Below are 18,518 nucleotides of genomic sequence, written 5' to 3'. Positions count from 1 at the left end.
TTGGGCTAGGGAGGCAATTCATTACAGCAATTAGGGCCTTATACAGATCCCCAGCGGCGAAAATACAACTAATGGGAGGACAATCTGAGACTATATTGATTAGGAGGGGAACCAGGCAGGGGTGCCCCTGCTCTCCTCTTCTCTTTGCTCTGTATATAGACCCTTTGCTGAGACAATTGGAAGCGAATAATAAGATACCACCAATTCACAGGCAGGGATGGGATACCAAAGTTCTAGCATACGCAGATGATATAGCCATACTAACCCCATCCCCTGATTCAGCTCTAAAAGAAATAGAAGTGGTGGCGAAAAAATTTGGTCGGTTTTCTGGATATTCGTTAAATGGAGCCAAGACACAACTGTTGGCTAATCAATATACAAATATTAAAGATACACGGAGGGTGGATCATGCAGTATACCTAGGTATTAATATCACACCGAATATAGATAAAGTAGTAAATTTAAATATAGATCCTATACTTGCTAAATTTAGAGAAGATGCACGTAGATGGGATAATCTACATTTAACTATAGTAGGACGATGCAATATGATAAAGATGATTTTCCTTCCGAAGCTGTTGTATTTATTTCGCACTATCCCATTGTATTTCTCCAATCTAAAATTTAAAGAGATTGACAGAATGATCATGAGGTTTATATGGGCATATGGAAAGTGCAGGAGAGCGAGTAAATATATGTCTCTTCCACGGGAAAGGGGTGGATGGTCCTTACCGAATATAAAATTGTATCAATTGGCAGCAGCCTTTCAATACATGCGCCCACTATTCGGATTTGATATGGAAGGTACTACAATTGTTGACAGCCCCAACATATATGAGCTGCAGATAGGAGAAGCTGCCAATGGGTGTCTAGTAACATACCATGAGCCTAGATATTACAAAAAAACTAGGTATAAAGTGTTAGAAGCCGCTCACAAGTGGTGGCGATTTTGGTGTAAAAAAAAAAGGACTAGGTAGATATAATTATTATACTATGATCAAGAAGAATCCATTACTCCCAGAAATATTTCACGATAAATATATGGCGAAGTGGTGTACATTAGGTGTAACTCGGTTAGGAAATTTTTTTGATAACTCGGGGGTCAAGACATTTCGAGACCTACAGGAACAGTATGGGCTACAGAAAAGGGATTTTTTCAAATACTTACAGATAAGGGATTTTTTAGGGAAAAAAACAGGGGGGGCTCAGGGATTCAAAAGTATCCAATTGCTGGACGACATGTTGGCAAAACCCAGCTTAGCCATTAGGTCAACCTACCCTATCTTTTTAGTAGAACAAGCTGACGATCTAGAAAAACATAAGGAGAGGTGGAGTAAGAAAATGGCAGAGGGTAGTAGCAATTTCCTGAGTTCATTGGAGATGGGATGCACTACTTTACTATCATCTTCCCTACAAGCGCAGCATTATAAGACTATATTTGATCTGTACTATTCACCAGCCCATCTTGTCAAATGGGGATGTACGACAGGAACAAGCTGTCCGAGATGTGGGATGTACGGAACAGATATTATCCATATGATGGCTACCTGTGGGGAATTAAAAGCTTTAAGGGAAGGGATCCAATCTGTTTTGAAGGAAGTAGTGGGCTATGATATAGACCTTACACCTGAAATTATGGTCTTTGGGACAGATGGCGAAATCGCTGGACCTTGTAGGGCATTTATATTCATAGCCATGGCGGTGGCTCGAATTTGTATAGCATCGGCATGGCTGGATCCACGACCCCCGTCCTGGCAACAATGGTTGGCTAGGTTGCTTTCCTCTTACTACTTGGAAAAATCACTGTATGAACGGAAGGGGAAACAGGCCAGGAGGAAGGGGAAGACAATATGGGGTCTGTTTCAGGCCTGGGTACAGGCCCATACCGGCTGGGGTCACCCATCTTCGAATTAAGGGGTACCATTGCCAAGCTAGTATTTGTGGGGTGGTTAGGCTCTGTATTTGATATGAATGATTTAATTTGGTGATGGTTTTTCCCCCCCTTTTTTGTTTTTATTTATTATTATCTATTTTTTTTTTTCTTTACCTTATCTTTTATCCCCCTTTTTTGTTTATCTTTTCACCCCCATAGATTATCTTACTGTAAGTTTTCAGTTTATAATGATTTAAAGATGTTTATGTAATATGTTTTCTTCCACCAATAAAAAAAAAAAAAAAAAAAAAAAAAAAAAAGGAACTAAGGTCGCAACTACACAAAACAAGTGCTGTCAACACAGATTGCTTTGACCAAAGCGAACACAGAATCCTGAAAGTGGCCGAAAATAAACACCACAAGGCTTCAACCAGTAGCTTGTTACAGATACAGCTGAACATGGCGGCGAAGAAAAAAAAAAAAACAGTAACCGAGCACCTGCCCCCATGCATTACCAATTATGGGAGTCACTATACCTCAGACTCGAAAGACTTCTTATAAAAAATAATAAAAAATAAAAAAAAGTTGCACACATCCAAGCCCAACACTAGATAGCAGAAGTACATAGAGCATGTTTAATTACAGATACACATGTCACAAACCTCAAGTTCTCTGTACACATCAAATGCAAAACCTTTTCATTTGAAAGCATTAGAAGTTCTCAATGGCAGAATTTTAGCTTCTTTTAGAATGGCCCTACACTCTTGAGGAAAGTCTGAATGACCAGACTGAATGAGATAAGGAGCAGGCTGGCAAATTCAGCTAGGGAAAGGTGGAATAAAGAATATGACTCGCAAACTAGTAAAGGAAACCTGGTCCGCCTGGCAATTTCCTGTGTGGATGTTCCGACCGATGAAAAGACAGAAAATATTCAGTCTGCCTTGTCACAGGAGGTTTCATCCTTGGAAAGCTGAAGCATTTCCAACTGATACACTTTTGCCTTTAATCTGTCCAACACTGCTTCCATATAATGTATAGATTGTACAGGATTTGCTGCTGCTTCTAATTTACGGTCATGCAAAAACTGATGCACAGAAACATTTGTCAAGTGGGAATGCTGAACAGCTTGTTCTGTAGTCGAAGGTTTAGCCAGTCCTCTAGGTGTATGTTGACGTATATCTTCTGAAAAAGACAACTACCACCTCCATGCACAAAAAAAAAAAAAAAAAAAAAATAAGTTCTTGGTGCAGTTGTGAGGCCGAATTGAAGGACCTTGTACTGGTAGTAGCCACTCCATACTTCAATTGCCAGGAATGTCTGATGTTTTTCTACAACAGAAATGTGGAAATGGCATCCTGTAGCTCTATGGCACATGGGGGTAGGGTTTATAGAAAACTGTGTAACAAATTTCTCTTACCAAATCCATTTTCAAACGTCAGATCTGGAATGGGTTTGGAATTGTGTTTGGGGGCTGTTTTTTGCCAGAAAAAGCAGGATTAAATTCCTTATCCTTTTTCTTTTATGGAGGGTGCTGGGGGAGGGGGTATGGGTAGGATAAAAGCTTTTTATGGCATACGTCTCAAAAAGAATGATGACCTTTTAAGGTCTGCCCAGATTGCACTGGTTCAACTTTTTGTATAACATTCAGCACCCATTTTCATTAACTTTTCTAAGTGCTTTGAAATGCTTCCTGTCAACCAGGCTGGGTAACAGAAGAGTAGAAAGTAAAAAGTCATTGTTTGCTCCTGCAGGATTTCTCAGCAGCTGCAAAATGCTGACGACTGACTTCTCCTTGACTGCCCCCTAGCCCTTTCAATGTGGCTGCCTTTATTGCTAATGTTGCATACTAGGGTACTGAGGATCGTGACCCCTCTGTGGGAAGAAGCGGCAGTCTTAGGGACTGCAGTCATGCTTCTTTTGTTCAACTTTCCCTAAGCCGACAGGCTTTAGCATTTCCGCCTTTATGGGGTTCATTTGTTCATCCACATCCGAAACGAACCGATAATTCTCATAGAAAAGGAAATTTAGTATTCTCCGTTGATCCTCTAGGTTGAGGCTTGGAAAATAAAACCAACATCCCATTAGGACTGCCTGGGCATTAGTCATCAGCGGCTGGATAAGAAGCATCTGCAATACTACTAAGACTATGACTGAAGACTATCATGCCTTCATTTAAGCTCTCCATATGTCCTCCATCTATTATGAGATAAGGAATCAGTGAACAGTTGCAGAGAATCATGTAGAAACCCAACAAATCAGCTCAGCAAGGCAGTAGCACTGGCAGTTTTGATCACTATTACTGACATGCTACAGTCTACCCCTTTCAAAGTCTAAGTGGTTGGTCTCTGACAGGAGGAAGGTGTAAGCTCCTTGGTTTTTCATTGATGCAGAGACAATGACAACTTGGAGGATGGGACGAGGTGAAGAACATTAAGTGATGCTCTGCAGGTCTGATTTTCTGAAGCAAAGACGGAGACAGCTTCGCAATAAAAAGACAAAATCTGTTACATTGCAGGTTCAAAGAAACCTGGGTCTTGTGGAAGGTGTGGTCTCGATTATGAGTGTTGATGTAATGTCACAAATATAATGAAGTAGTTGTATTGGTGGAAGGCAGAGGGATATTTATTGGCATCTCAGATAAAGCCTTGCTAGTAAGTTTTTTTATGTCAACGTGTGAAATTCTGGCTGGAGGCGAATTAGATAAGGTTGAAGACCATCTTCTTTCTTCCTTTTAATAGAGAAGATGAAGTTAAGGTATATGTTCTTGTTCTCAAAAACTGCCTTTTATACCGTAATCACCTAGAGTGCCAGGAATGACAAAAGTGATGACCATCTCAATGCACAGATTGATCTGTAAAGAGAATTTGATATCAGTTTGGGAGACCTTGATTTGAGGTACTGACATCTAGAGTAGAGCGGTCGTGATGGTGGGACTACAAAAGATGCCCTAGAACTGGAATGGTTGGAGTGACTGGTTTTAGTGTTGAACCAGCAAATTCAGCACTGAAAGAGTTTGAAGCCTTTTAAGCGGCAAACCAGGAAATTGTACCACCGGCATAAGAACCATTGTCGCGAAAGTAAGCCTGTTAGTACTTTCTGAAAAAGAAGGTACATTTGTTCAGCATACCAGTGTCGAGAGGCTGATTTCATATGCCTACTGATATCAAATGTCTGTTTCTTCAGTGCAGAAATATTCAATAGCAAGCAGGTAACCCTGTATCTTGCCTAAACCTGATCTTTACTTCAAGTGAGAACAGCATGGTTTTTAGTGTATATGTCTCCTCTTAAATAACCATCTTGAGGAGTCATCAGAAATGGAAATTGGACATTGGTAAAAGACCCTCCTGCTCCTTGTTCACCTAACTGTTCAGAACACCTTGAGAGGGATTCCTGGTGTCTAATTCTTTTTCATCTTTTAAGGTGTGCTTTGAAAACTTCCAACTTTGCTGCATTTTAAAAGGAAAAGGAGTGTCTGGAAGACAAACACCGCAGACATCATTAAAAAAAAATGACTGAGCATTTATTGCTGCTACATGAAGGGCACTTTACAAAGTGATGTTATTTTGTGTAGGAAAAAAAAGATTCTGTCAAACAAAAAGCTTTTAATGAAGGTGTGGAAAGATTTCCATCTGAAACAGCCTAAAGTGGCCAAGTTCTATGCTCCATGAACCTATCACTAGAACTGGGAAATTAAAAGGACAGCAACAAATGCCGTCGAGAGGTAATGATGGGATACTAGGATTCCTTAAAGCTGCAGTGTTACGTGTTCTGCCTTGTATGAGTGCAACGTAAATGACGACAGTTCCTCAACTGTTCTCTTCACTTCTTAAAAGGTTTGTAGAGTTTTTTTTATTTTTTATTTCACCTGTTTTATTTGCTGACTGCTTTACTTTTAAATCGGCTGTGTTTTTTTTTTTTCAATGAACTTAAATTGAACTGGCTGATGTCCCCTTTTCATAGCCTGCTAAATAGTTTTAATGGGAAGATTGAAGTTTTCTAATGGCAAGCTAAGAAATATTTATCTTTTTAGAAGTACTCCTGGATTCCGCAAGTGAGTGAGCCTGAACTACAGAGGGGGGTGGGTTCCATGTGATCTTAAATGCCAATACTGGATAACCAGAAAAGTAAACAGTAAAGAACAGTAAAGTAACTTCCTCTTCTCCAATACTGGAATATTCATAGACAGACTTGCTTAAATCAGAGTATCTAAGAGCAAATTCACAATGTGTGTTTGTTTGAGGATGGTGAGAAAGAGAAAAGGGTTTACCTTATTGAAATAAACAGATCTTGTCCCACCACCACATTTCTGTGCACTGTTAAATCTAGGCAATAATGTTGAGTACAGCTGTGCCTATTCTTACAGGTTGCTGCACTCCAAATATCTGCCTTGGACACTCCCACGAACGAGCCTGCAGACAGTTCTTGTTGAATGCGCAATTACACTTAGAGCAGAAAATGGCTTGCTTTATTATGGCAAAAAGACTATCGCTGGAGACACCAAGCAAGCTTTCCCCCATTTTGAAAAAGAATGTCCCTTTCGTGGATAGGCATTGGTCACTAATATTTGTCTAGTTCTTCAAAAAAAAAGTTACGTTCTGGCAATATAAAACTTGAGAAATGTTTCACATCCGAGGTACGAAGTGCTCTTCTGCTGCATTACCTGAACGTTGAAAGTATGATTTTAAAACTACTGGTTCATTTAAAAGGAAGTCTGATGGTACCTTGGGAATAGAATACAGTTTCTCTCCACAAGAGGTATTTGACTGTAGACACTTGAATCTCACTAATCCTTCTAGCAGAAGTTAGAGCCAAAAGAACAGACATCTCCTATGAATAAAAATTCAATTTTGCTTTGTCAATCGGCTTAAAAGTATGTATAATCAATTGGTACACAACTGAGTTAAGTTTCCATAGAGGAGGAGGAGGTTTTATACGAGGATAATGCTGAGAAGACTTTTTTAGAATTCCTTAATGAGTTTATTAGACAAAAGAGATGGCCGATTGTGTTCCTCTAAAGTAAGAAATGCCAGCTAACTGGACTTTAACGAATACATGCCTTAGCTCATATTTCTCTCTGAAGCATATAAGGTTAATACATGAAGCGGAATGAAAATGTCACTTACCCAGTGTACATCTGTTCGTGGCATCAGTCGCTGAGATTCACATGGTCTGCATTAGCTCGCCATCTGGTGTTGGGTCGGAGTGTTACAAGTTGTTTTTCTTCGAAGAAGTGTTTTCGAGTCACTGGACCGAGTGGCTCCTCCTTCTGTGCTCATTGCGCATGGGCGTCGACTCCATCTTCGATTGTTTTCCCCGCAGAGGGTGAGGTAGGAGTTGTACTATAGTAATAGTGCCCGCGCAATGAAATGTGTAAGTATGTACCTATTAAAGGTTTAAATAATATATATACAAATGTACAAAATTGAAGGTAACTTCTGAACTGCTACAGGCTTCCGGGGAGGTGGGTGGGCCCATGTGAATCTCAGCGACTGATGCCACGAACAGATGTACACTGGGTAAGTGACATTTTCAGTTCGATGGCATCTGTCGCTGTAGATACACATGGTATGCATAGACTAGTAAGCAGTTATTTCCCCATAAGCGGTGGATTAGCCTGTAGGAGTAGGTGGTGTCTGAAATAGAGTTCTTAATACAGCTTGACCTACTGCGGCTTGTTGTGCAGATAGCACATCTATACAGTAGTGTTTGGTGAATGTGTGAGGCGTAGACCATGTGGCTGCCTTACATATTTCATGCATTGGGATGTTTCCTAAAAAGGCCATTGAAGCACCTTTTTTCCTGGTTGAATGTGCCCTGGGAGTAATGGGCAGTTGTCTTTTTGCTTTAAGGTAGCAGATTTGGATGCATTTAACAATCCATCTGGCTATACCTTGTTTTGATATTGGGTTACCTGCATGAGGTTTTTGGAATGCAATAAATAGCTGTTTAGTCTTTCTGATGTTCTTTGTTCTGTCAATGTAGTACATTAATGCTCTTTTGACATCTAATGTATGTAGTGCTCTTTCAGCCACAGAATCTGGCTGTGGGAAAAAAACAGGTAGTTCTACCGTTTGATTTAGATGGAACGGTGAAATAACTTTTGGTAAAAATTTTGGATTAGGTCGTAGGACGACCTTATTTTTATGTATTTGTATAAAAGGTTCCTGTGTTGTGAACGCTTGAATTTCACTTACTCTTCTCAGAGATGTAATGGCGATGAGAAAGGCAACTTTCCAGGTTAGGAATTGTATTCCGCAAGAGTGCATGGGTTCGAAAGGTGGGCCCATGAGTCTTGTTAGGACCACGTTTAGGTTCCATGAAGGAACAGGTGGTGTTCTTGGTGGTATAATTCTTTTAAGACCTTCTATGAATGCTTTGATGACTGGTATCCTATACAAGGAAGTTGAATAGGTAGTCAGCAGGTATGCAGATATTGCTGCAAGGTGTATTTTAATAGAAGAGAAGGCTAGCCTTGCTTTTTGTAAATGGAGCAAGTAATTTATTATATGTTTTGGAGTTGCGTCTAGTGGTTGTATCTGATTATGATGGCAGTAACAAACAAATCTTTTCCACTTACTTGCGTAGCAGTGTCTAGTGGATGGCCTTCTGGCATGCTTTATGACCTCCATACACTCTTGGCTAAGTTGTAAGTGTCCGAATTCTAGGATTTCAGGAGCCAGATTGCTAGATTCAGCGATGCTGGATCTGGGTGTCTGATCTGTTGGTTGTGTTGCGTTAACAGATCTGGTTTGTTCGGCAGTTTGATGTGGGGTACTACAGAAAGATCTAGCAGTGTTGTGTACCAGGGTTGTCTTGCCCACGTTGGTGCTATTAAAATGAGTTTGAGTTTGTTTTGACTCAATTTGTTCACTAGATAAGGGAGGAGAGGGAGAGGAGGAAAAGCGTAAGCAAATATTCCTGACCAGTTCATCCATAGGGCATTGCCTTGGGATTGCTTGTGTGGGTATCTGGACGCGAAGTTTTGGCATTTTGCGTTCTCTTTTGTTGCAAATAAGTCTATCTGAGGTGTTCCCCAGAGTGTGAAGTAGGTGTTCAGAATTTGTGGGTGGATTTCCCATTCGTGGACTTGTTGGTGATCTCGAGAGAGATTGTCTGCCAGTTGATTCTGGATCCCTGGAATAAACTGTGCTATGAGGCGAATTTGATGGTGGATTGCCCACTTCCATATGTTTTGAGCTAATAAGCTTAACTGCGTTGAATGTGTCCCTCCTTGTTTGTTTAGATAATACATCGTTGTCATGTTGTCTGTTTTGACAAGGATGTATTTGTGGGTTATGATTGGTTGGAAAGCTTTTAGTGCTTGAAAAACTGCTAATAATTCTAGATTATTTATATGCAGTTTTGTTTGATGTATGTTCCATTGTCCTCTTATGGTGTGTTGATTGAGATGTGCTCCCCACCCTGTCATGGAAGCATCTGTTATTACGTACTGTGGCACTGGGTCTTGGAAAGGCCGCCCTTTGTTTAAATTTATACTGTTCCACCATAGAAGCGAGAGGTAAGTTTGGCGGTCTATTAACACCAGATCTAGAAGGTGACCCTGTGCTTGAGACCACTGTGAGGCTAGGCATTGTTGTAAGGGCCTCATGTGCAGTCTTGCGTTTGGGACAATGGCTATGCATGAGGACATCATGCCTAGGAGCTGTAGTATTGTTCTTGCTTGTATTGTTTGATTTGGAGACATGTGTTGAATGACTCTGTTGAAATTGTGAATTCTTTGTGGAGCTGGCGTTGCTACTCCTTTTGTCGTGTCTATTATGGCTCCTAGATATTGCTGTACTTTGCTTGGCTGAATGTTGGATTTTGCAAAGTTGACGGTGAACCCTAGTTTGTAGAGGGTTTGTATGACTTGATTTGTGTGGTTTGAGCATTGTGTGAGCGAACTGGTTTTGATTAGCCAGTCGTCTAGATACGGGAATACATGTATTTGCTGCCTTCTGATGTGTGCAGAGACTACTGCTAGGCATTTTGTGAATACCCTTGGAGCAGTTGTTAAACCGAAAGGCAATACTTTGAATTGGTAATGTATTCCTTTGAATACAAACCTTAGATATTTTCTGTGTGATTGATGTATTGGTATATGGAAATATGCGTCTTTGAGGTCTAGGGTTGTCATGTAGTTGTGTTTTTTGAGCAATGGTAACACTTCTTGTAGTGTGACCATGTGAAAGTGGTCTGATTTGATGAATGTGTTTACTACTCTGAGGTCCAGAATTGGTCTGTGTCTTGTCCTTTTTTGGTATCAAGAAGTACAGTGAATAAACTCCTGTGTTTATTTGTGTGCTTGGTACTAATTCTATTGCATTTTTTTGCAGTAGTGCTTGAACTTCTATCTCTAGAAGCTGTGAATGGTGTTTTGATAAATTTTGTGATTTTGGTGGTATGTCTGGAGGGAATTGCAGGAATTCTATGCAATAACCATGTTGGATAATTGCTAGGACCCATGTGTCTGTAGTTATTTCCTCCCATGCTTCGTAATATTGACCTATCCTTCCCCCCACTGGTGTTGTGTGGGGGGGGGGGGGTGAGTGACGTGTGAGTCACTGCTTGTTGGTAGTGGTTTTGGGGCTTTGAAATCTTCCTCTATTCCTAGGGAATTGCCCTCCTCTATACTGGCCCCGAAAGCCTCCCCTGTACGGTCCCTGGTAGGTGGACGGTGCGGACTGTGAGGTACTGGCTTGTGTGGCCTGACCCCGAAACCCTCCTCTAAAAGGTGTTTTGCGGAAGGTGGTATAAGATCCTCTGCTCTGCGGGGAGTAGAGTGCGCCCATGGCCTTGGCAGTGTCAGTGTCCTTTTTGAGCTTTTCTATGGCTGTGTCGACCTCCGGACCGAACAGCATTTTTTCGTTTACTGGCATGTTAAGTACTGCCTGCTGAATTTCCGGCTTGAATCCAGACGTTCTGAGCCATGCGTGCCTACGGATGGTAACCGACGTATTAATGGTCCTTGCGGCTGTGTCTGCTGCATCCATAGAGGAGCGTATTTGATTGTTGGAAATGTTTTGACCTTCTTCAACAACCTGTTTTGCTCTTTTTTGTAGATCTTTTGGGAGATGTTCAATGAGATGCTGCATCTCATCCCAGTGGGCTCTTTCGTATCGCGCTAGCAGCGCTTGTGAGTTTGCGATGCGCCACTGGTTTGCTGCCTGGACAGCGACCCTCTTCCCGGCTGCATCAAACTTTCTGCTTTCTTTATCTGGGGGAGGTGCATCCCCAGAAGTGTGTGAATTTGCCCGTTTTCTGGCAGCCCCTACCACCACAGAATCTGGTGGCAGCTGAGAGGTGATGAATACAGGGTCCGTAGGAGGCGCCTTATACTTTTTGTCCACTCTAGGCGTTACTGCCCTGCTTTTGACTGGCTCTTTGAAGATCTCCTTTGCATGGCGAAGCATGCCTGGGAGCATAGGCAGGCTTTGGTAGGAGCTGTGGTTGGAGGAGAGGGTGTTAAATAAAAAGTCATCCTCTACTTGTTCAGAGTGTAGTTCCACATTATGGAACTGAGCTGCTCTAGCCACCACTTGTGAATAGGCTGTGCTGTCCTCAGGTGGTGATGGCCTAGTTGGGTATGTGTCTGGGCTGTTATCAGACACTGGTGCATCGTACAAGTCCCACGCGTCTTGATCTTGGTCGTCGTGGCTCATGGCGGTGTGAGCTGGCGAATGTGACGGGGTGTAAGTTGGTGAAGCCGGAGTTACAGGTGGAGGCGAGGGAGGAGGTGTTACTGTCTTTGCTGTTTGTTGCTGAGGAGCCTCTCGTGCTACAAACTGAAGTGTTCTCTTTCTTTTGACAGGTGGAAGGGTACTGATCTTCCCTGTCCCCTGCTGAATAAAGATAAGCTTCTGCGTGTGATCCACTTCAGTGGATTGCAGTTCCTGTTCGAATCTGTGTCTTTTCATTTGTGAAGACATAGAAAGTTCTTCAGTATAGGAGCCTGAAACTGGGTCTGTTGGTGCTTTTTTCGGCTCCGAAAACCCTGTTGTTTGTTTTTTCGGCTCCGAGGTAACCTTCCTCTTCTTTTGTGCCGAAAAATCTTGGCCTCTATGATCTTCGGCGCCACTGTCTCGGCGTCGATCCGTGTCGACACCGAACTCTCGGTGTCGATGCTTCTCTTTAGCACTCTCTCGGTCCCGAGGAGGCTGCGTGCCGGTGTCTCGACCGGAGTCGGACGATCTCGACACTGAATGGGCCTTTTTCGGTGCCGATTGTTGGTCACCGTGAATTTGGGTTGAGCCATGGCCGGTTGGCAGTGGCGTCCCCTGGGCCTTTTTGCCTTTTTTAATTTCTGATCTCGACGTCTTACTCACTGTTTTTGGATGGTCGAGTTCGTCGGAGTCTGAATCCTGGATGGAAAAGGATTCCTCCTGTTCCTCTTCTGTCTCGACCTGTCGATGCTCTTTTGGCGTGGACTCCATCTGCAGTCTTCTCGCTCGACGGTCGCGCAGAGTTTTTCGGGACCGGAACGCCCGACAGGCCTCACAGGATTCTTCGCTGTGCTCTGGCGACAGGCACAGGTTACAGACCGAGTGTTGGTCCGTATAAGGATATTTGTTGTGGCATTCAGGGCAGAATCGAAACGGGGTCCGTTCCATCGGCGTTGTTCTCCACGCGGTCGGGCCGACTAGGCCCCGACGGTGTGCCGAAATCTACCCCGAAGGGCACCGAAGCGCTTCGATGTTCAATGCGTTGTCGTATGTGTATCTCGAACCGGATCGCAACGATACCGTCGAAAATTTTCAGTTTTCAGCTATCTTTCCGTTCCGAAACTCGGAGCGACAGGAACACGTCCGAACCCGATGGCGGAAAGAAAACAATCGAAGATGGAGTCGACGCCCATGCGCAATGAGCACAGAAGGAGGAGCCACTCGGTCCAGTGACTCGAAAACACTTCTTCGAAGAAAAACAACTTGTAACACTCCGACCCAACACCAGATGGCGAGCTAATGCAGACCATGTGTATCTACAGCGACAGATGCCATCGAACATGATGATATTGGTTGCAGAGTATGCTTTGCATGCAAGGAACAAAGTCGTTCAGACTGCTCTGCCTTTAGTTTGTCTTCGCATTCATTAAGGATATCTACTGGGGTAATTTAATTCAGGCGCTAAACCGACACACTGAGGTGGGTTCAGAAGGAGATCACTGAAGCAAGGCAGTAGGTTCAATAACTGCCTCAGGGGAATTCAAGGCTGTTGGGAAAGTATGAGAAGCTCTGTGAACCAATGCTGTTTGGGCCACCATGGGGCAATTAGAATGAGACGATACAGCTCTTTCTTATTTTTTGTCAATACCCTCCAGATCGGGGAAGTGAAGTTAAGGCTGCGCACAAGTCTCTCACAAACTGATGTAAAATATATTCCCCTAAAACCTGGGAAATGAGTGCCTGCTGGTATACTACCCACATTTCTTGTTTTGACTGGATGCAAAAACATCCATATTTGCTCCAGTGGTGGAAAATGTGTTTCAGTTGAACAAGTTGAAACCTTCTGCAACACTAGTTCTGGTAGGTACTTTAACTGCAGCTTGCTCACCTTTAGACTATCCCCCAAGGTGCAAAGCTGGATCTGGTAAGTTCCTGGACGTGAAACCATACGCTGCTCAGTGGCTACATGCAACTCCACAATTGTCTCATTCCACTCCAGAAGTGACAAGGCAGAGCTGCATATATGCACCTTGCATCTGTTTATTGCTCAACTCTCTCCCTACTACTACTGGATCTGAAGAAGCACTAAAAAGGAGGAAACAGTATGTAGATCTATAATTGGAGTCTTTATAGGTAAGAGAGGACTCCAAAGAATAGGGAGGGGGGAGGTCAGTTTGGAATCGGTTTGACAGGGTATCAACCAGAAACAGCATAACCAAAGGTAAGTAACTTGTTCTTGAATCATATTTCTAACCCCATATTCCTCACCTTTAGCATAGATACCAAAGCAGTACTCCCCAAGGGTGAAGAGTGTGTGTAGGAAGTTGGCTCTGTATGTGCTATTTCAAAGTAAGGAATAGCATGCACAGAGTCCAAGGGTTCCCCTTAGAGGTAAAATAGTGGTAAAAATAGATAATACTAATGCTCTATTTTGTGGTAGTGTGGTCGAGCAGTAGGCTTATCCAAGGAGTAGTGTTAAGCATTTGTTGTACATACACATAGACAATAAATGAGGTACACACACTCAGAGACAAATCCAGCCAATAGGTTTTTGTATAGAAAAATATCTTTTCTTAGTTTATTTTAAGAACCACAGGTTCAAATTCTACATGTAATATCTCATTCGAAAGGTATTGCAGGTAAGTACTTTAGGAACTTCAAATCATCAAAATTGCATGTATACTTTTCAAGTTATTGACAAATAGCTGTTTTAAAAGTGGACACTTAGTGCAATTTTCACAGTTCCTAGGGGAGGTAAGTATTGGTTAGGTTAACCAGGTAAGTAAGACACTTACAGGGCTTAGTTCTTGGTCCAAGGTAGCCCACCGTTGGGGGTTCAGAGCAACCCCAAAGTCACCACACCAGCAGCGCAGGGCCGGTCAGGTGCAGAGTTCAAAGTGGTGCCCAAAACACATAGGCTAGAATGGAGAGAAGGGGGTGCCCCGGTTCCGGTCTGCTTGCAGGTAAGTACCCGCGTCTTCGGAGGGCAGACCAGGGGGGTTTTGTAGGGCACCGGGGGGGACACAAGCCCACACAGAAATTTCACCCTCAGCAGCGCGGGGGCGGCCGGGTGCAGTGTAGGAACAGGCGTCGGGTTCGCAATGTTAGTCTATGAGAGATCTCGGGATCTCTTCAGCGCTGCAGGCAGGCAAGGGGGGGGTTCCTCGGGGAAACCTCCACTTGGGCAAGGGAGAGGGACTCCTGGGGGTCACTTCTCCAGTGAAAGTCCGGTCCTTCAGGTCCTGGGGGCTGCGGGTGCAGGGTCTCTCCCAGGCGTCGGGACTTTAGGTTCAAAGAGTCGCGGTCAGGGGAAGCCTCGGGATTCCCTCTGCAGGCGGCGCTGTGGGGGCTCAGGGGGGACAGGTTTTGGTACTCACAGTATCAGAGTAGTCCTGGGGTCCCTCCTGAGGTGTCGGATCTCCACCAGCCGAGTCGGGGTCGCCGGGTGCAGTGTTGCAAGTCTCACGCTTCTTGCGGGGAGCTTGCAGGGTTCTTTAAAGCTGCTGGAAACAAAGTTGCAGCTTTTCTTGGAGCAGGTCCGCTGTCCTCGGGAGTTTCTTGTCTTTTCGAAGCAGGGGCAGTCCTCAGAGGATGTCGAGGTCGCTGGTCCCTTTGGAAGGCGTCGCTGGAGCAGGATCTTTGGAAGGCAGGAGACAGGCCGGTGAGTTTCTGGAGCCAAGGCAGTTGTCGTCTTCTGGTCTTCCGCTGCAGGGGTTTTCAGCTGGGCAGTCCTTCTTCTTGTTGCAGGAATCTAATTTCTAGGTTCAGGGAGAGCCCTTAAATACTAAATTTAAGGGCGTGTTTAGGTCTGGGGGGTTAGTAGCCAATGGCTACTAGCCCTGAGGGTGGGTACACCCTCTTTGTGCCTCCTCCCAAGGGGAGGGGGTCACAATCCTAACCCTATTGGGGGAATCCTCCATCTGCAAGATGGAGGATTTCTAAAAGTCAGAGTCACTTCAGCTCAGGACACCTTAGGGGCTGTCCTGACTGGCCAGTGACTCCTCCTTGTTGCTTTCTTTGTTCCCTCCAGCCTTGCCGCCAAAAGTGGGGCCGTGGCCGGAGGGGGCGGGCAACTCCACTAAGCTGGAGTGCCCTGCTGGGCTGTGACAAAGGGGTGAGCCTTTGAGGCTCACCGCCAGGTGTCACAGCTCCTGCCTGGGGGAGGTGTTAGCATCTCCACCCAGTGCAGGCTTTGTTACTGGCCTCAGAGTGACAAAGGCACTCTCCCCATGGGGCCAGCAACATGTCTCTGGTGTGGCAGGCTGCTGGAACTAGTCAGCCTACACAGACAGTCGGTTAAGTTTCAGGGGGCACCTCTAAGGTGCCCTCTGGGGTTTGTTTTGCAATAAAATGTACACTGGCATCAGTGTGCATTTATTGTGCTGAGAAGTTTGATACCAAACTTCCCAGTTTTCAGTGTAGCCATTATGGTGCTGTGGAGTTCGTGTAAAACAGACTCCCAGACCATATACTCTTATGGCTACCCTGCACTTACAATGTCTAAGGTTTTGTTTAGACACTGTAGGGGCACAGTGCTCATGCACTGGTACCCTCACCTATGGTATAGTGCACCCTGCCTTAGGGCTGTAAGGCCTGCTAGAGGGGTGTCTTACCTATACTGCATAGGCAGTGAGAGGCTGGCATGGCACCCTGAGGGGAGTGCCATGTCGACTTACTCATTTTGTTCTCACTAGCACACACAGGCTTGTAAGCAGTGTGTCTGTGCTGAGTGAGGGGTCTCTAGGGTGGCATAAGACATGCTGCAGCCCTTAGAGACCTTCCTTGGCATCAGGGCCCTTGGTACTAGAAGTACCAGTTACAAGGGACTTATCTGAATTCCAGGGTGTGCCAATTGTGGATACAATGGTACATCTTAGGTGAAGGAACACTGGTGCTGGGGCCTGGTTAGCAGGGTCCCAGCACTCTTCTCAGTCAAGTCAGCATCAGTATCAGGCAAAAAGTGGGGGGGTAACTGCAACAGGGAGCCATTTCTTTACAGTGTGGAATGGATGTAAACTAAAAAGTCTAGCAGAACTTAACAGGTGAAAGGTCCTTCTAGTCAGACCTGGCTGTCAAAAAAGTACTACTTCATGAGTTTCTACTAACACCCATGTCATAGCCTGACAGATGTCAAAGAGAGGCACCGTGGGTACCAATGGTGGAAGCCTTAAGCCTGGTGGAATGGGCACTCATTCCTTCCAGAAGCTGCTTCCTCGTTAATGTGTAGCAGGTCCCAATGCAAAAGACCACTCACCTTGATAGTGTCCTTTTCTGCACCAGCCTACCTTTCATTGCCCCAAAAATATCTGCAGAAAAAGCACATTGTCAAATCGATCTATGGTGTGATCGATTTAAAAGCTTAAAGCTCTTTTGAGGCCCAGCCTACGGAGTCACTCCTCCTCTTTCAAGGGGTGGGAGACCGGGCAAAGAACGTTAGGAGTGTGAAGGACTGCCCAATGTGAAAAGTACACATGAAATTTGGCAATAAAGCCAACCTGGCCCTCAGCACCAGTTTGTCTGGAATAAAGATAATGTATGGGGGTACACCAAGAGAACCTAAAATTCACTCATGTAATAAGCTGAAGTGATCGCAACAAGAAAGACAGTCTTAAGGATCTTATAATGCAATAAGCAGCTGTGCATCAGCACAAAGGGAGTACATATAAGAAATGTCAGTGCCAAATTAAGGTCCCAATGTGGTATCACAAATGATCGTGGAAGGCATGAGTGTCAAACTTTTAAGAAAAAGCATCATAGTAGGAGATTTTAATAAGAATGGGGATCCGGTAAACACAGAAAGACCAGACGAATACTCTTTACTAATGATCCCTACAAGTATTTGGTGGCAAATGACAAAAATAACAAAATATCCAAAGGTTTGGATTGCCAAGGCTCTATTCTGTAGACTGTACACCAGGCCACACATTTGTCCCAGTAAAGACTTTGTGGAAGAGTGCCTGGCAACCAGGATAATCTCGGCAACTTCAGTTGGCAAATCAAACACAGAGAAATGCCACTATCTATCTCCATGCATGAAGGTGCAGATGTGCTGAATCAGCAGGAGACCCCTGCATGGCTGCTGTGACTGAAGATCATCCTGCAGGATAAAAAGATCCTGTCAGAAGGTCTGCAAATTTTGTTTTAAGATGAGAAGGGGCTACCTTGAGAGATACTGGAATCAGGATCAGGTTCATGGCCAACAGCATGAAACCTGGGAACAGAGGAAGCAATGGTCTTAAGATGCATTGTTGCAGCAACATCTCAAATATGACAGACTTGGCGGCTGTGGTAGCAATAGAAGGAATATTTAATTATTTTTCCACCTCTTATAAGGACCTACTGAAAAGTGTGAATGGAATCTACAGGAGATATCCTCGCCAAGATGGAGTCCAGCCTTCGTGACCTAGACAGTCATTTTTAATGCTCAATGTCACCTAGACAAAGACATCGCCTATGGCGAAACATGGCATGTCGGGATCGAAACCTGGATGGAATGCCTTGGTGAAGGTGTCACTGAAAACCTCTGAAGGAAATATCAGCCCCAGTAGGGTCTGTAGGAATGTCTTCTATATTCCTTCCTCTTCTCCAATCCAACTACACGCAGAGGGTAATGCTCTGTTTTCATGTGAGACGTCTCGTCATCTGCTGAAATTCAAACAATGTGTTCCCTGAAAAACAATCAAAATCCTATCCAGGTTTCAGTCCTGTGAGTCTGAGCAAGGATGAGTAGTGCAAAGCCAAACCCTGGTAGAATCTAAGCAGCTAGGATGGATTTATCATATGCAACACTGATAACCTGGTTAAATACCTTCATTTCCCTCATTATATTTTTAAAATCCTTGTATCCGTATTTGTGCAAATCTTCTATAAACTGCTGCACGGAGTGACAGAGTGACCTTTTATATCTTCCAAGAAGGGTAGAACTGCATGCTGAATTCATGGTGACAGTGCAAGAATCAAATACTTAACTGCCTGTGGAATCC

General features: G+C 44.1%; 1 protein-coding gene across 5 annotated transcripts in view; it reads right to left on the bottom strand.

Annotated features, from left to right (window-relative positions):
* The window catches only part of GPCPD1 (glycerophosphocholine phosphodiesterase 1), a 741,593-nt gene that overhangs the window by 446,975 nt on the left and 276,100 nt on the right, over window positions 1–18,518 (bottom strand). The gene's annotated exons all lie outside the window — the stretch shown is intronic.

Source organism: Pleurodeles waltl, chromosome 5 (genome assembly GCF_031143425.1).
Source record: "Pleurodeles waltl isolate 20211129_DDA chromosome 5, aPleWal1.hap1.20221129, whole genome shotgun sequence".
Classification (NCBI taxonomy): Eukaryota; Metazoa; Chordata; class Amphibia; order Caudata; family Salamandridae; genus Pleurodeles; species Pleurodeles waltl.
This window is presented reverse-complemented; position numbering and strand designations above follow the sequence as displayed.